This window comes from Equus asinus, chromosome 2 (genome assembly GCF_041296235.1).
Source record: "Equus asinus isolate D_3611 breed Donkey chromosome 2, EquAss-T2T_v2, whole genome shotgun sequence".
NCBI classification, from domain to species: domain Eukaryota; kingdom Metazoa; phylum Chordata; class Mammalia; order Perissodactyla; family Equidae; genus Equus; species Equus asinus.
In genome coordinates, this window is record NC_091791.1 from 98,300,459 (window position 1) to 98,318,173 (window position 17,715).

Here is a 17,715-nt window from a genome sequence, read left to right on the forward strand (position 1 = left end):
ACCTTGAACCCCTCTAGATACGTGCTCGTGCATGTTCCAGTTGAGAAATGTGCTCCTTGGGGGGCCGGCCCCGTGGGCAAGTGGTTAAGTTTGCGCGCTCCACTTCGGCAGCCCAGGGTTTCGCCAGTTCTAATCCTGGGCACGGACATGGCACCACGCGTAGGCCATGCTGGGGCGGTATACCACATGTCACAAGTAGAAGGACCCACAACTAAAAATACACAACTATGTACCGGGGGGCTTTGGGGAGAAAAAGGAAAAATAAAATCTTTAAAAGAAAAAAGAAAAGTAAAAAGACACAGGTGAAATTAATTTTAATAATATATTTTATTTAACCCAATATGTCCAAAAGATTGTTGTTTCAAGTCATCACTGTCAAAGATATTAATGAGATACTTTACGTTCTTTTTTTTTCATCTTTAGCCTTTGAAATTTTGTGTGTATTTTATACTTGCAGTATATCTCATTTCAGACTAGTCACATTTCAGGTGCTCAATAGCCACATGTGGCCAGTGGCATCTGTACTAGACCTCACAGCTCTGGACTTACTCCTCCTATCATATTGACCTGGCTTCAGATGTGCTCTCTGCTACTGTTAGAATAGGTGTGGTAGTTAAATCACTAATAAACTTATTCAGACATCTTCAGAGACTCCACCATGTTTCCAGCATTGTTCTAGGAGATGGGCACCCAAAGATGAATTACAAACACATTTTGCCCAAGATGATCACAGTTTGGTGTAAGAAAAAGACATGTAAACAAGTCCCATACAAGCTGATAAAAGATGTATGTACAAATTGCTATAGGAACCACCAGTTCGGTTTGGAGGAGTCAAGAAAAGCTTCAGAGAGGAGGTGAGGCTTAGACCAGCCTTGAAGAACCAGTAGAAGCTGGCCGAGCAGGCAAGGAATAGGTGGGGCTTTCCAGGCCACAGAGACAGCACATGTTAAAGGCAGAAATGTGTGAGAGAGCATGTCACTTGATGAACTTCAAGTCATTTGCTCTGGTTGAAAATACTGGGGCATTGTGCAAGAGGAGGGGTGGGAGGACATGAAGATGGAGAGGTGATCAAGGGCTCAGTCTCAGAGAACCTCAAGCACAAAGCGCCTTTAAGGTTTCTGAGCTGACTCGGCCAGAGCAGCATCTTTAAAGCTCTGCCTGGTAGCTGGTGCGGACCACGGTTTAGAAAGAGGAGAGGTAGCAGGCAGGAAGAGCAATCAGGAGGCCACAACACTTGTCCCAGTGAGAGACGATGAGGCCCTGAACCCAAGCCGTGGCAATGAGAGGGACAAAGAGGGGGCAAATGTGGAAGATCTGGATAAAAATTGTGAGAGGAGAAAGCAGGGAGAAGGACAAGATGAGTTTGGTTTTGGACGTGATGAGTTTCCAGTACCCATGGGGCTCCCGGGAGGAGCTGTCCCATAGGCAATTGGGGAAACTAGTCTGTGGCACCAAGAGAGGCACAGGCTGCAGATACAGACTTTGGGGTCATCAGCCTAGAGATGTGGCTTAAAATCAAGGAAATTAATTCAATGTCCCAGGAAGAGGGCGGAGTCGAAGAGAATGATAACGGTGGCCACCTGAGGGGTTGACGAGCAGCCCAAGGGCATCTGAACTCAATGGCAGAAGCATCCAACATCCTAGCCCTGAGAGCTACTCCCTCCGAGTCTGCAAGGGACCCAAGGGTCATGGCAAAGCTTTGGGGTGCTGTGACATATATTGGAGATTGTATGATTTTGTTGACAACAATTTCAACGCTGAAAATATAAGCGGTCAGAATGCTTGTAGTCGAGAAGATGTTTGACAGGAACCCTCCCCAGGTTTCTGAGGACGGCACAAACCGGTGGATCTAATCTCGTTCTGCAACACTGCGGTCCTCTGTAGATTATAAAGTAAGTCCATGGACACTGTCCGCTGTAGTCTTCACAACAGCTCTCTGAAGAATACAGAGCCATCTATGGATGAAGAAATGGGCTCAAAGAGAGGAGATGACTTGCCCAAGTTCAAGGGCTAAGAGAGAAGGTGAACTCAAGGTCAGGTTTTCCAACTTTGTCGCGATAGCCATGACACCGTAGCCGACCATCGGCAAAGCCCCGTGTTGGGCACCTTAGAAATGGTGGGTGGATTTGGCCAGTTGACTCATTGCTCAGGAGGCTGAGGTCTGGAGTTCTGCTCCATGCAGATCAGTAACTATTAGGTTCCCATTCTCTTGAAAAAGAGTTAGATAGGACTTCAAACAAAAAGCATTCAAACAATAAAGTTGTGGCCATTTGGTTTTTTATTTTTTTCAGGAGCCTCAATCTTGCAAGCTGTGAAGGCTACTATAGTAGCTGTGACATTTGACTCCAAGGTTCCTAGAAGCGAAAATAGACACATGGAAGTCTGCACACTGCCCTGCCCCTGATAAGAAAGATACAGACTTTTTGTCGTGTGGATTCAAAATAATTGACTAATCAGGAACCAAATCGAAGGGCCCTCCCCAGGCCTGTTTCTGCCACGAAGGAGAAGTGAAAGCAGACCCGCAGGGAACCTGGTCACGCGGGAAGTAGGAACTGAGAGAGAATGTCGCTGGGCAGGGCCTGAGGGTGGCACAGTCCTGCTTTTCCAGGAGAGGAAAGTAGAAGTCAGCCTGCAGTTCCCTCTCAAGCCCCCAGCCCAGTGCTCCACTCTCTTCATGTGCATCAGTGTCCCACGTTTTTATCCTTCTGATAAAAGTGGTGTTCGTGTTCTCAGGAAGGGCTGCTCACTCTAGGTGGAAGTGCGAGGGGCAGACAAACAGATGGATCCTTGGGGTGTACAGGGACAGAACGATGGCCTGAGAGTGAGCAGGGCAAGGGTGGTGGGCCTGAGTGGGGAGACCACTAAGATCCTTTCTGGAAAAGGGGCCAGAGAGTGACCAGTCCACCCAGAGAAACACTAAGCTACTCTAAACACGGAGTGACATGAAATACTAGATTTTTCTTCAGTCACCATGAATGCCCTGATAAGGGCTGTGATATTAACACGGGTATTTTGGAGTGATGATGGCTGTTTGTCCAACACGTAGCATGGGGCCAAGCTTAGAGCAGATGCTCAATAAATGTACACCGAGGAGAAAAAAGGAGAGAGGAAGAAGGGAAGGTGGGTTTGGGGGAAAAAAAAAAGGAAGGAAAGAGAAAGAGGAAGAGGGAAGGAAGGAAATCTGCAGGAAAGTGACAAGAAAATAAAATGAAGGAAGAGGTAAAATTAATCTGTTAACAAGTTTGTCAAAAGGTCTTGTGCAGCCGCTAGATGAGGTCTGCACCATGGCCCTGGGTTTCCCAGCAACCGAAGCAAGGAGGGAAACATACTGTTAGAACATGCACGGTGTCCATAAGATAAAAACGGATCCCTTGCTCAGAACTCTCACTTGGCTCCTCTTAAAGGGAACGCTGTCTCGTATAGTGTGACCTCAGCAACTTTCCTGCGGTAAATATAGCATCTGATTCTGAACAGTTGTCTCTCAGGACATTCTCAGTGCAGGTGGTTGGCGTATTGCCAAGAGCCACTCAGTCCCCTCAAGGAGCCAAGAGAATTTCACACAGATCAGCAACTCTTGAAAGTTTGGCTTAGTTCAGTGATACATTTTACAATATCTGGGAGCAGGGGTGGAAAATACCTTCCTAGCAAGCACCTCACTTCCAGTCCAAGCCCGGGGCGGACATCACCAGTGACTACTGAACTCCCTCCCACGGAGATTAGACATCACCCCAAAGGCCTTCCCAAGGGGCACACCGATAGGATTGTCCTTGCCTGCCAACTTGGACCCATCCGCCAGCTCCCATCAAAGGGTTTTTGTGAATATCCTTTGGGCAACGCCCAGTGAATGTTATTTCATATAATAACAGCGTTACACAAACGAGGCAATAGGGAGTTTGAGATCATAGTGACTGGCAAGAGAAGAAATATTCTCTGTTGATAAGTAGGGACAGACACTATAGCATAACAGGAAAACAAATGGAGGGTAGTTTGACACTCTGGATGTACAGGCTGAGCACTAGGACAAGGAGTAGATCCAGACTCAAAGTTGTTGCATTTCAAACGGCTCCTGAGCTATAACAAAAAGACCCCACGTGTTAGGATTTGAGTTAGACAGAACTGATTTTTTGCTAGTTCACCCTTTCACCAAAAGTGAATGTCACCCTTAAAGGACCTGGGTCTCTGCAGGGATGTTGGTTTCAATGTTTTGCATCCAGTGAACTCAAAGCCGGTCTCCTACCCGGTGTAGACATAAAAAACAAGTTTCCGGGTTATTGAAATGACAGCCTTCCTGGAGTGGCACCGCATCGCTCATGGACTCCAGGCCCCAGAGTGCAGTTTTCTTAGCCCCTGGGATTTCACTCCCCTTCTTGCAGGCTTGGCTGAGGGCTCAAGTGATTCTGTCGTATTTTATCCAGCATTTTTAGGTGTTTTTTAGTGGAAGAGTTTTCAGATTAGCTAGTCCCAGAAGCTTAGGATTTAACTTGAAAAAATTAAACTATCAAGTTGTGGGGGGGAGGCATTTTCAGAAATGCAAGGTCTCAAAAAAATCTACCTCCCTTGGGCCTTCTCTCAGAAAACTACTGGAGAATGTGTTCCACCAAAACAAGGGAGTGCACAAGGCAGAGGAAGACATGGGATGCAGGAAACAGGAACCTGTTTCCAGGAATGGAGCTGAGGGATCCCCTGGGATGATGGGGTGATGGCTGTGCAGCCGCAGGCCTGGACAACAGGCAGTCCAGCTTAGGGCAGGAGGAAGCTACTCCAGGAGAATTGTCCCTAGGAAAGATGAACGTGTTAGGTTATCCAGTGTGTTTGAAGGTATTAAGAGATGAAAAACTTTTTCACCAGAGAGTTCGGGACTAAAGTAGGGAGAGGAAATAGAAAACGAAGGAAACAGCCTCATCTCCCATAGTAGGAACTCAGTAGATAACATCTAAACCAAAAAAATCAAGAAATATCAGTGTAAACATGTTATTTAGAAATATGGGGGCAACAGCAGGCATTGGAAAGTGTTGCTTTTGGGGCCAGAAATCAGGAAAAATAGGGCAAGGGACTCCTGTTTTTACTGCTAGCCTTGGAAATCTGCGTTTGTCATTTTCATTAAATACATGTATAACTTTGGTAAAAATAAATAAGTGAATAAAATGAGCATGCATAATACAGCAACACTCATTTCACTTTTGAGGTTTGCAGCAAGATTCAAGGCAGGTGTCTCTGCACAAGTATTCAAGAAATGATGAGTCAATTTTCCAAAGGCAGCTCTCAATCCCGAGATACTCAAATTACTGTCTTTGAAGCACTTGTCGACTGTTCATCCTCGTCACTTTGCTCTTCATTTGTTAATTAGTTTTATAATAAAATTCTCATGTGTGGATAAGCCATTCTCCAGCATCACTTTAGTCAACTTCATGAAACTCTGCTGTCCAACAATTCAGGAGAAGCTGACCACTACTAGAAAAAAGCCGTTGACCCAATGAGCAGGGAAAGACTTTGGGGCTAGTCCAGTGGGGACTAATTTCATAATTGACCGGTTGTTAGTGAATACGTTGGGTGGTTGATGACTTTTGCTACTTTACATAAACTCAAACTGTGGAATCTTGAGTAACAAATACTCAGACAGTAAGAATTCTGTTTATAGTAAGTTGACTGTCCCAACGGTCACATTTTCTCCTCACTCATTGGTTTATCACCTGCTTGCTGTCCAGTGTGGAAGAAAATGGCATAAAGGCAGGAAGCAGAGAGAAGTGGGAAGGAGAAACAGGATGAGGATGAAATAAGCTGTACATTTTATAACCAGCCTCTAGGTCCTAGAGAGCCAACTGAATTTCTATCCAAACAATCAAACTTAAGACTCATGCATTCAATACACACTTATAGTCATGCACCACACAACAACGTTTCAATCAACAACAGACTGTATATACAACAGTGATCCCATAAGATTAGTACCATAGGGGGGCCGGCCCGGTGGCACAGTGGTTAAGTGCGCACATTCTGCTTCAGTGGCCCAGGGTTCGCTGGTTTGGATCCTGGATGTGGACATGGCACCACTTGGCAAGCCATGCTGTGGCAGGCGTCCCACACATAAAGTAGAGGAAGATGGGCTCAGATGTTAGCTCAGGGCCAGTCCTCCTCAGCAAAAAGAGGAGGATTGGCAGCAGATATTAGCTCAGGGCTAATCTTCCTCAAAAAAGATTAGTACCATAGAGCCCAGGTGTGTAGTGGGCTATATCATCTGGATTTGTGTAAGTGCCCTCAGTGATCTTTATCCAATGATGTAATCGCCTTGCAATGCCTTTCTCAGAATGTATCCCAGTCAACAAGCAACACATGTCCATACTTATTGAATGAACACAATGTGCCACATACTGTACTAGGTACCGTGGTTATAAAAAAGGGAAGGGTGACTAAGTTCCCAACCCATTCACAATCTTCAAGGGACTCAGACATGTAAACAAGTTATCACAATCACAGTTGTGCTTGAGAATCACAATAATAATAAGATTCTGTAGAAATTAATAAAAGAAACCTTACCTAAATCAGAATTAGGAAGGCCTGTACAGGGAGCTCTCACGTCCTGTTGCACATCTTCAATTACACCAAACTGGAAGAAACGGATGCTTGCTTCTTGGTCAGGAAGTAAAACTACCTTACTACTCAAGGAAGATTTCTCTCCCCATTGGGCAACAGCCCAGCCAATCAGAAATGCCATGGCTTAGCCAATCAGAAGCTGCTGCCACTATAACTGTTACTTTCTCCCAGTGGACTTTCTTTCTTTCTTTTTTTTTAAAGATGGGCCCTGAGCTAATCTGTTGCATATCTTTTTTTTCCTTCTTCTCCCCAACGCCCCCAGTACATAGTTGTACATTCTGGTTGTGGGTCCTTCTGGTTGTGCTATGTGGGACACCGCCTCAGCATGGCCTGGTGAGCGGTGCTGTGTCTGCGCCAGGATCCAAACCCGCAAAGCAGGGTGGGTGAACTTAACCACTCACCACAGGCTGGCCCCTCCCAGTGGACTTTCACTTAGCCCCTCCCTACTCCCCCCTTTTCTCTATAAAAGCAGCTCGCCTTCTTTATTTGCTGGATCTGCCTGTGCTTTGCCATAGCACGCACATCCCAAAGTGCAATTGTTTTGGCTATTCCTGAGTAAACTCGTTTTGGGGCTTTTTAAGTCAACAGTTCAAAGGTGCACAGGGAAGGGAGTGATTAATTCAGCCAGGGAAGCAAACAAGACAAGGAGTCTTCTCAGAGAAAGTGACCCCTGAAGGACCAGGGCAGAGAAGGCGTTTCAGAAAGACGTTACCCAGAACCTGTGGAATGGAACAGAGGCTAAAACACCATAACACAATCTAGGACTGCCAGCCACCCCCACGGGGTAGAGGAGCTGGGGAAAATTGTAAGCTGGAGAGGGACGTGGTCGGCTTGGTCCCTTTAGAAGCTTGTTGCGGTCAGTGTGCAGAGGTTGAGGTGAGGGGGAATGACACAGTGGGCAAAGGGAAGAGAGGAGCCAGGGATCGAAGCGAAATAAAGGAGTCTGGAACCAGGCAGCTACAGTGAGAGGAGAGAGGAGAAGCTAATGGGGAATAAAAGCTACAGAGCTCAGCCATTAACTGGATGTGAGAGCGTGGACCAGAGAAGACTTTCGGAAAGGCAGCTGGCTGGGGAGAAGGAAGGGGACAGGAAACTAAGGAGACTAAGATACATTGAGATACCATATTGAAACCTATTGTGGTTTTTCTCTGAGGCCTGGAGACAGGGTCTGCCTTACTTGCTCTCGTTGCTGCCCAAATAAACTCAAGTATTCTAAACTAGGAAAGAGAGAAGAAAAAACTGTTGGGTAGTAGATGTAAGGAATATTGAAATCCATTATATGCTTGGCCCGTGACATTCAGGGTCTCTCTTGATTCTCAAACAACCCTACAGGGTAGCATTTCAATGAGGAACTCAGAGTCGCAATGAACAGAATGCGTAACTCAAACTAGGCTTCAGTAATGAAGACGTTTGGAAATTCAACATAAGAATTCTGGAGAAAGAAGGTTCCCCTTTAGCTGCAGTGGCTCAAAGATGCCATTAAGGACCCAGTTTCTTTATGAGTTCCTAATCCACATCCTCAGCACATGGGCTTTTCACCCTTAAGCTTGTCAGCACACAGCTTTTCCCTCTCTTGGTTTTATTTATTTACTTTGCTGAGGAAAATTGTCACTGAGCTAACATCTGCTGCCAATCTTCCTCCACTTTGTATGTGGGATGCCGCCACAGCATGGTTTGATGAGCTGCATGTGGGTCTGACCTGGGATCTGAACCCACGAATGTGGGTCACCAAAGTGGAGCAGACAGGACTTTAACCACTGGGCCATGGGGCCGGCCCCTTGGCTTTTATTCTTAACTGGACTACAACATCTTTCTCAAAAGCTTGCTCCCAGACTTCTTCCTTCTCACTGGCCAAGACTGGATATGTGCTCAGTTCAGGGGAATAGCTGAACTTTGACCAATGATGGCCTGGGGATAGCTCCTCCTTTCTTGTGGGTATTGCTACCCAAATAAAATCAGGTCTTTCAAACCAGAAAAGAAAGAGAAATAACTGTTAGGTAGTGATTATAAGTCATGTTTCCTACCCTCAGAAGCCTGGGGCAGAGGGGACAAAAAAGACAGAAATGATCCACGTCAACTTCTTTCTAAATACCTCTTGATGATATTTACAGTCAGAAAGATAACAGAAGACCTTATCTATGCAATGTATTTAGCAGGATATAATCGGTCTCTTTATTCCTCATGGAAAACATGCCTGGAATGTATGCATTTATGGGGCCTAACCTGCTGAAAAACATTAGCATCAGCTATGTAACTTCCAGAGTATAAAACAAAGATGTTTCCTGACCCTTTGTGTAAGCAATGCCCCACATGCAGCACATAAAGACCCCATATGTTCATTCTGAGCCAGGGTGCATCCTTGGGTGTTAAGGAAGGACCTGATGCTGCATCGGTCATCCCGACTTCTTCATGTTTTGCCCAAGCCTCAACACCATGTGTATCTTTTGAATTACTAGTAAAGGCCAATACTGGGTAAGATCTCTGGTTCTTGTGAGTCTGATTGAACAATCTGACCATCTGTTTTATCTCAGGTAGATAAACAACAAAATTATCCTCATTTGACAGATGAAGAAATGGCAGCTTAGCAAGGTTAAAACCTCACCCATGCTCACCTCATTAGTACTGAGCGGACCAGGACAGGAACCAGTGCTCAGTGACTTTCCACCAGAGCGTGTGGCTGACTGGTTGGTGGAACCATTCCCTGAGATAGGAATGTAATCACATGGCTGCCCTCATCTCTGAATACAATTTTATGACATACAGAACACAATTCTGTTGCATTCTGATATAACTGATCTGCTGAGGCCAAAGGCTAGCGTCAGACAGCCAGACATTCTTTCCACCTCACTGCCAGGATTTCAGCTGGGTTTTTTTTAAGGTAGCAGCAATTTGCTTTATAGGGAGATGAAGGAGGTTCCAGGGAAGGAGATGTGGTCAGCTCAGTTTGATGTGTTTGTGGGACTCCAGCAGGAGATTTCCGGTAGACATTTGGATATCCAAAACAAGTATTATGCTAAGAAAAATTATCAGGTCTGGAGTTGTAGATTTGGGATCACCAGCATTAGCCGAAATTATGGGAATAGATGAGATGGTGCGGAAAGTGTGTTTGGAGGGGAAAAAAGAAGGGAGCCAAGGAAGGAACCATGAGTAATACTGTTACCACCCAAGGGGGGTCGACTGCCCACTGCAAGACCTGCCAATGGTCAAGAGGCAAGGTGGTAGGAGAGAAAGGACTTTATTACAGCTTGCTAGCAAGGGAGAAGATGGCCAACTAATGTCCGAAAGAACCATCTTACAGAACAAAGACTACAGGCCAGTTATATAGGGGGCTGGTCGCCAGGTGGGCAGACGTCTGGTCTTAGTTCCTGATAATCTTTTGTTTTGCTGGATGTGCATCTGAGACTGGAGCAATACCCTATATCCAGAGCTTTCAGTTGTCAGTGATGATGCCTATCAGCATAGACTCTGCTCGGGAGTCACCACATTCCTAAGGAACTCAAAAGAACAAACGTACCAACTTATTACAGCTGGGAGGGGCCATAAAATCTACAGAGCATGTACATCTCCTGGAGGGTTCATATCCAGCTGGGTTGGTCAATCAAAGTTACAATATGGTTTCTTTTCTTCAATATGGCTTCCCTTATGTCAGCCTGTGTGGCACCAGTATCAATACCAATGCTAAAGGGTGAGGACAAACGAGGAGCTCATCATGTAGGAAACTGAATAAGAGAGGTTAGAGAGGTGTGAAAAATTACAAAACTGTATCACAAAACCCAGGCAAAGGGAGTATCAAAAAGTGAGTGGTCAACCATCACACTCAGTGAGGTTAAATAAAACAACAGAAAGAGGCTTGTTAGATCTGGCAGGAAAGAGATCCCCAGCCAGTGGCCTTCGAGTGCTCGGGTGAGTGGTGGCCAAAGCTTGACTATCATTGCTTGAGGAGTGGCAGGAGATAAGGAAGTGGAGTGAAAATACCCTGACAGGAAGGAAGAAGAAAGGGGCACACTGAGGCTGACACAGAGTTGAGGACATTTTTTCTGTTAAGAGAAATATTTATATATTTGTGGGTACCAGGAAAAGCTGCCAGTAGAAATGAAAAGATTGAAGTCAAGGTTCAGCAAAAAAAGAGAGAGAGAGAGTACAGCAAGATAGTAAGGGAATGAACTCAAGAGCAAAGGTAGAAAAATTAGCCTTGAAAAGAAGGGAAATTTCTGAGGTGGCTGGGAAAGAATAAGCAGACCTACTTATAACTGGGTTGATCTAGTTTCTGTTGCTGGGAAATGAGTCGAGATGGGCAAAGTTAAATGAAATGTGTTCACATAATCAGCCCGGTCTATATTTACTTCCCTGTAACCAGAGAGGCAGCATATTCCAGTGATGGGGACTCTGAAACCCAAGCTGCTGCTTTGAATTTCACTTCTGGCCATGACATGCTTTTTCGTGGAAGGTCATATTCACATCACTGCAGCAGAATCACGGCAACTGTGCCCCGTCACCATGGCTTATTTCAAAGACTCAGGACATGTGGGACAGATAATTCCAGCACTTCAGTGTCCTTGGAGCCCTAATATTATTTTTATGAACATGACAACAGCCTTGATAATGTGGTGTAAACTGGACTAAGTTTAGTTATTTACCTTATACTTGATTGCATCAAAATAGTGTGTGAGACAGCTAAGAATGAAAGTACAACTGGACAGTTGAAATAGATTAAAAATGGAAAAACCACAACTGTGACAAAAATTTGAAAACCCTTTAGGCTCCACAGTAATCACATAAATGTAAATAATCAAAAGCAAAGCCAAATTATTAAATCAATGTGGGGTAGACATTGGGAAAAGAGTAATACTGAAATTGCCAGCGAATATTGAAGTTCGTTCAGTTCTTTGACTAACTGCTAACATTTATGGAGCATTTACTCTACGTCAGCCACTATTCTAATGTGTATTATCTAATCTTCACTTAACTCTTTGAGGTAGATCGAGTCACTATTATCATCCCCATTTTCCAAATAAGGAAACTGGGGCACAGAATGGTTAAGGAAGTTGTCCAAGGTCGTGGACTGAGTAAGTGGCCAAGCTGTGATTCAAACCAGGTGGACTGATTTCGAAGCCCTCACTCTTAACTAATACTCTACGCCAGCAGGACCTCCTTACATTCTTAAAAATTATTGAGGCTTTCATGATAAAAACACTCAACAAACTGGGAATAGAAGGAAACTTCCTCAACATGAGGGGCTGGCCCCGTGGCCAAGTGGTTAAGTTCGCGCGCTCCGCTGCAGGCGGCCCAGTGTTTCGTTGGTTCGAATACTGGGCGCGGACATGGCACTGCTCATCAAACCACGCTGAGGCAGCGTCCCATATGCCACAACTAGAAGGACCCACAACGAAGAATATACAACTATGTACCGGGGGGCTTTGGGGAGAAAAAAGAAAAAAATAAAATCTTAAAAAAAAAAAAAAGAAGGAAACTTCCTCAACATGATACAAGGCATTTATGAAAAACCCGGAGCTGACATACTCAATAATAAAAGACTAAAAACTTTTCCCCCAAGATCAGGAACAAGATAAAGTTGCCTGCTTTCACCACTGCTCATCAACAATACATTACAGGAAGTCCTGGCCAGAGTAATTAGGCAAGAAAAAGAAACAAGGGCATCCAAATTGGAAAGGAGGAAATAAATTATCTTTATTAACAGATAACATGATCCTATATATAGAATATTCCAAAGAATACACAAAAAAACTGTTAGAGCTAATTAACGAATTCAGCAAAGGTGGAGCATACAGGATCAACGCACAGAAACCAGTTGTATTTCTATATACTAGCAATGAACAATCTGAAAATAATTTAAAAAAAAACAATTCCATTTATAATAGCATCAGAAAGTACAAAATACTTATAATAAACTTAGCCAAGTTGGTGCAAGACTTGTACACTGAAAACTACAAAACATTGCTGAAAGAAATCAAAGATCTAAAAAAATGGAAAGACATTCTGAGTTCATAAGTTAGAAGACTTAATATTGTTAAGGTGGCAATACTATCCACTGCGATCTACAGACCCAGGGCAATCCCTGTGAAAATTCCAATGAACTTTTTTGCAGAAATTGACAAGCTGATTGTAAAACTCATAAGGAATTGCAAGGGGGCCCTGAATAGTCAAAACAATCTTGGAAAGTAAAAAAAAGGAGGACTCACATTTCCCAATTTCAAAACTTACTACAAAACTACAGGAATCAAGACAGTGTGGTACTGACATAAGAATAGATAGATAGATTATTGGAATAGAATTGAGATACAGAAATAAGTCCAAAAATCCATGGTCAATTAATTTTCAACAGAAGTGCCAAGACCATTCAATGAAGAAAAGAATAGTGACTTCAACAAATGCTGCTGGGACAACTGGCTATCCACATGCAAAAGAATGAAGTTAGATCTCTGCTTCATACTGTATATAAAAGTTCACTCAAAATGGATCATAGATCTAAATGTAAGAGCTAAAACTATAAAACTCTTAGAAGAAAACATAGGGATATATCTTCATGATTTTGGATTTGATAAAAGATTCTAAGAAATGACACCCAAAACACCAGCAACAAAAGAAAACCTAGACAAATTGACTTAATCAAAAATTAGAAACTTTTGTTCATCAAAAGACACTACTGGGGCTGGCCCGGTGGTGCAGCAGTTAAGGGACCCAGCCTGTGGCTGAGTGGTTAAGTTCGCCTGCTCACATTTGGTGGCCCAGGCTTTAGCCGGTTCGGATCCACAGTGCAGACCTAGCATCTCTCATCAGGCCATGCTGAGGCGGGGTCCCACATAGCAGAGCTGCAAGGACCTACAACTAGAATATACAACTAGGTACTGGGGGGCTTTGGGGAAAAGAAAAAAAAGAAGATTGGCAACAGATATTAGCTCAGGTGCCAATCTTCAAAAAAACAGAAAACAAACAAAAAAAACGACCAGGACAGGAAGAAGGCTGAGAAGAGAGGGAGAGAGAAAGGAAGGACAGCGGAAGAAAGAAAAAAACTTTATGTTTTAGTACCTTCGTGGAACTTATTGACTGCTTTGGGGACGAGGGCCCTGCATTTTCACTTTACTCTGGGCCCTGCAAATTCCGTAGCTGATCCTGTATACATATCCTCTGGGGAAATAATTAGGCAAGACAGCAGGGTGCTCCTGTCCTCTGTCCTAATAAACCTACAAAAGTAAATTGTTCTAAGCAAATGAATTCGAAGGGGAAAAAACTGTAATTAAAAGTATTTTAACAGATTATTTATTATTATTATTATAAAAAATACAATCTAAATGATGGATAATAGACAAATGATTGACAAAAGTTAGTCTTTCCTTTACCCTCCAAAATCTACTCCTCCCCTAATATTCTTCATCTCCTCTCTGTCCACTGAAAAGACCTGGAAATAATAGCCAACCTAGAAGCAACGAGCGTCCTTAGAGGCCAGATTCTGGTTTCTAAATATATTTCCCACTAAAGGGAACCGAGGCTCCGTGGAGAAATGGCTGATTCCAGGTCTGGGGCAGGAGAGTACATCCTGACATTCCACAAAGCAAGGAAGCTCTCCAAGACTGCTGTCATTGTGTTATAAGACTCAGAAACCCACTGCTTTGAGCAGGGCCTGGCAGTTCATGCGCCTGAACACCGAAAGAGAAAGCAAGCCCACTGGACACGCGGAGGTGTGGACGCGGACAGGGTTGTTATCTGCTCACCCTCTGTATTGGAAACTTGGCGGCAAGGATGGTCATCCATCTTCTAGCTCAGTACCGGTCCCATGGCTCCAAAAACCGGTTATTGTTTGGGTGGTTAGATAGATGCTGGATGATGAATAGAATAAAAGAGTAAGAGAGATTATAAAATTCTCTTGCTAATAAATAAAGGAATGATTGTGCAGAGTTGCAACGCCAGGAGCTTTCTTTTCTAATTCTATTCAAATTACCAGGAAAATCCCTAAAATGAACTATTTTCAGCAGCAACAACAGTTTAAGTTGGTAAAATCAAGGAAAAATAAACAGAAGAGAGAAAGAGGGCTACAGATGTAGCCACACTGTACTCAGAAGTGCTGAGGGAATGTGGCTCCTTTATTGATCTTTAAGCAATCTCGTCTTACCAGGTCCCACTACTCAGGTGTCATGGAAACAAACGTATTTCAGTCCACCGCAGTACAATTAGTCCAAGGCAGGAATGTGGGCAGTCTCTTTAAGTCAGGCTGCCTCGGAGGCAGAAGGACTCAGGCTGTCAGGTGCTACGCTCCTCCTCCAGCTTATCCCTAAGGTAGCATTTGGGTACAGGGAAGAGGCTGATGTGACCTCAAGATATTATGGTCTCAAGCTGGCCGTTCGGTATGTGCATGCTGGTGACCACTGAGGTGGAACCCTGGCCCTGGCTTCTGGTGACCACAGCTGACCTCTGCAGTTGCGCTAACCTGCAGCCCAGTTTTGTTTCTCTCGATCAGAGCCTAAGGGCTGCTCTCCAGCTGACTCGGCCTCACCTGAGGCTGGCTCAGTTTTCACTGACCTGTGGGCTCCACTGAATTGCTGCCACGTGGTCCATCCAGCCCCTGACCAGGAGGTCCAGGAAGCAGTCACCTCACTCCCACCCAGCAGGTCCATGGCTGGGCTGCTGGCTCTCAATTCTACATTCCCGGGGGCTAAAAGAGGGTCAGAAGTGAACACCAGATCTTCTTCCAGGCCACCCTAATTTTAAACCAGTCACCTTGATAAGGAGGCCAAATATTCACTCTTTCCTGAGCTGGGAAGATAAGCCTCCTGTCTCAGAAAGGGGAGGCTGTAAGGAAGATTATTTAAGAGGGAAATAAAATACACCTGTTTATTGTGTGCAAAAATATTGTCACCAGTAGTCAAGCAAGCAAAAAGTAATCTAAGGACAACGACAGCAAAAAACAGTAAGCACCTAAGAAAAACTTCTTGACTAAATCATCCAGAAGAAATGCAAGAATTTGGAGAAAAAATCAACATCTTTTTGGAAACTCTAATGAAGTCTAACATACACACCAAAATATGCACGAATCCTAAGTGTATAGTTCAGTGAATCTTCAAAAGCAGGTCCACATCCCTAAGTTACCCAGATCCTGAAAGAGAACGTTAACAACACCCTGAACCTCGGCTCACGTCATGTCCATATCTTGACATCTAACCCCAAAGATTAGTTTCTTGTTTTTGAACTTTACGTACATGGAATTACACTGTACATTCTCTTTAGGGTCTGGCTCCTTTTGTTCAATATTACATTTGTGGAATTCATCATTGCATGTATCAGTTCATTCTGTATAGATTTCCATTGTGATAATCTGCCTCAATTTATGTTCTGTTCTACTGAAGACGGACACTTCGATGCACTCTAGCTTTTGTTTATTACAAATTGTACTCCTGTGAAGGTTCTTGGGTGTGTTTTTGGTGAACATATGCACATATTTCTATTGGGAATAGCCCCAGGAGTGGAATCTCTAGGTCAAAGATTAAGTGTATATTCACCTTTAGGAGATAATGCCAAGCAAGCTTTCGAATGGTTGTATGAATTTACGCTCCCATCAGGAGAATATGAGCATTTTGATTGTTCTATATCCTTGCCAACACTTGTTACTGTCGCCACTTAACTTTTGTGTTCTGGTTTTGGTATAGTGGTATCTCGTTGTGGTCTTAGTTTGCATTACCCTGATGATGATGATGTTGAACACCTTTTCGTGTGCTTATCGGCCATTTGCATGACCTCATTAATGAAGGGCCTGTTCAAGTTTCTTGCCCATTTTCTATCCAGTTGGCTTCCTTTCTCTCATCAGTTTACACATTTTGGATGACAGTCCTTTGTCAGATATGTGTGTTGCCAATATCTCTTCCCAATCTATAGCTTCCTTCTCATTCTTGTAATTGGTGTCTTTTGATAAACAGAGGTTCTTAATCTTAATATAGTCCAATTTATTAATTTTTCTTTGATAAGTAAAGTACTTTTGATTTCCTTTTTAGGAAACTTTTGCCAACTCCAGTATGTTGTCCCATGTTTTCTGACAGAAGATTTTTTTGGCCTTTTGCATTTAGGTCTGGAATGGAATTTTTGTACCATGTGAGGTTCACCATTTGTAAAAGAGATAGTAGAGGACAAGAACAACAGGCTAAGTTTTTTTAAAATTAGTATAAGAAATTCATAATAGGCTACTTAAAGTCATCATTAGAAGCATTGGAAATCAAAATTGATGTAGAAAATCAATGAACACAACAGATTTAACTCAAGAAACATTCAGAACATGAGAGAACCCTATATAGAAAAAAAAAAAAGAAGAAAATCACTGAACTCCTATTGTAAGCAGAATGGTTTACATAAAGTGTATTTCATCAATTCTAAATGTATCTTTCTTCCCATTTTAACATCTCTGAAATCAGAATGCATGCTATAATTGGTATCTGTGATCCAATTGGGGCAGGGGGACTATAGATTTAGTCAAATAGAAAATAGTAATGAAATTCTGCAAAAGTGATAGATGATAAAAATATATTTCTAAATAAATCTGAAAGAATCTTTTCAATAAGTATAAAATAAAAATCTTAAGTGACAAAAAAACCCATTGTGGGGCCAGCCCCGTGGCTGAGTGGTTAAGTTCGTGCACTCTGCCTTCGGCAGCCCAGGGTTTCACCAGTTCAGATCCTGGGCACAGACACGGCACCGCTCGTTAGGTCATGTTGAGGTGGCATCCCACACGCCACAACTAGAAGGACCCACAACTGAAAATACACAACTATGTATTGGGAGACTGGGGGAGAAAATGCAGGGGGAAAAAAAAGAAGATTGGCAACAGTTGTTAGCTCAGGTGCCAATCTTTTAAAAAAAACACCATTGTGTATTAGTTTAATTGGCAGCCATTTTTGTTTCTTTCTCTTTTTTTTAGGAGTTTCTTTTCCCCCCCTCTCTAATGCCCCAGTACATAGTCGTATATTACAGTTGTAAGTCCTTCTAGTTCTTCTGTGTGAGCTGCCACCAAAGCATGGCTCCTGACAGACGAGTGGTGTGGTTCTGCACCCAGGAACCCGGCTCAGGCCACTGAAGAAGACTGTGCCAAACTTTAACCACTAGGCCATCAGACCTGGTTCCCAT

The 17,715-nt window shown here is 43.5% G+C and overlaps 1 long non-coding RNA gene across 1 annotated transcript; it reads right to left on the reverse strand.

Annotated features, from left to right (window-relative positions):
- Nucleotides 1-308: 308 nt before the first annotated feature.
- LOC123281447 (uncharacterized) lies at nt 309-6,631 on the reverse strand. The gene is made up of 2 exons (XR_006520961.2): nt 6,535-6,631; nt 309-2,354 (listed from the first exon to the last, which is right to left on the reverse strand). It is a non-coding gene; the product is annotated as an uncharacterized lncRNA (long non-coding RNA).
- Nucleotides 6,632-17,715: the final 11,084 nt, after the last annotated feature.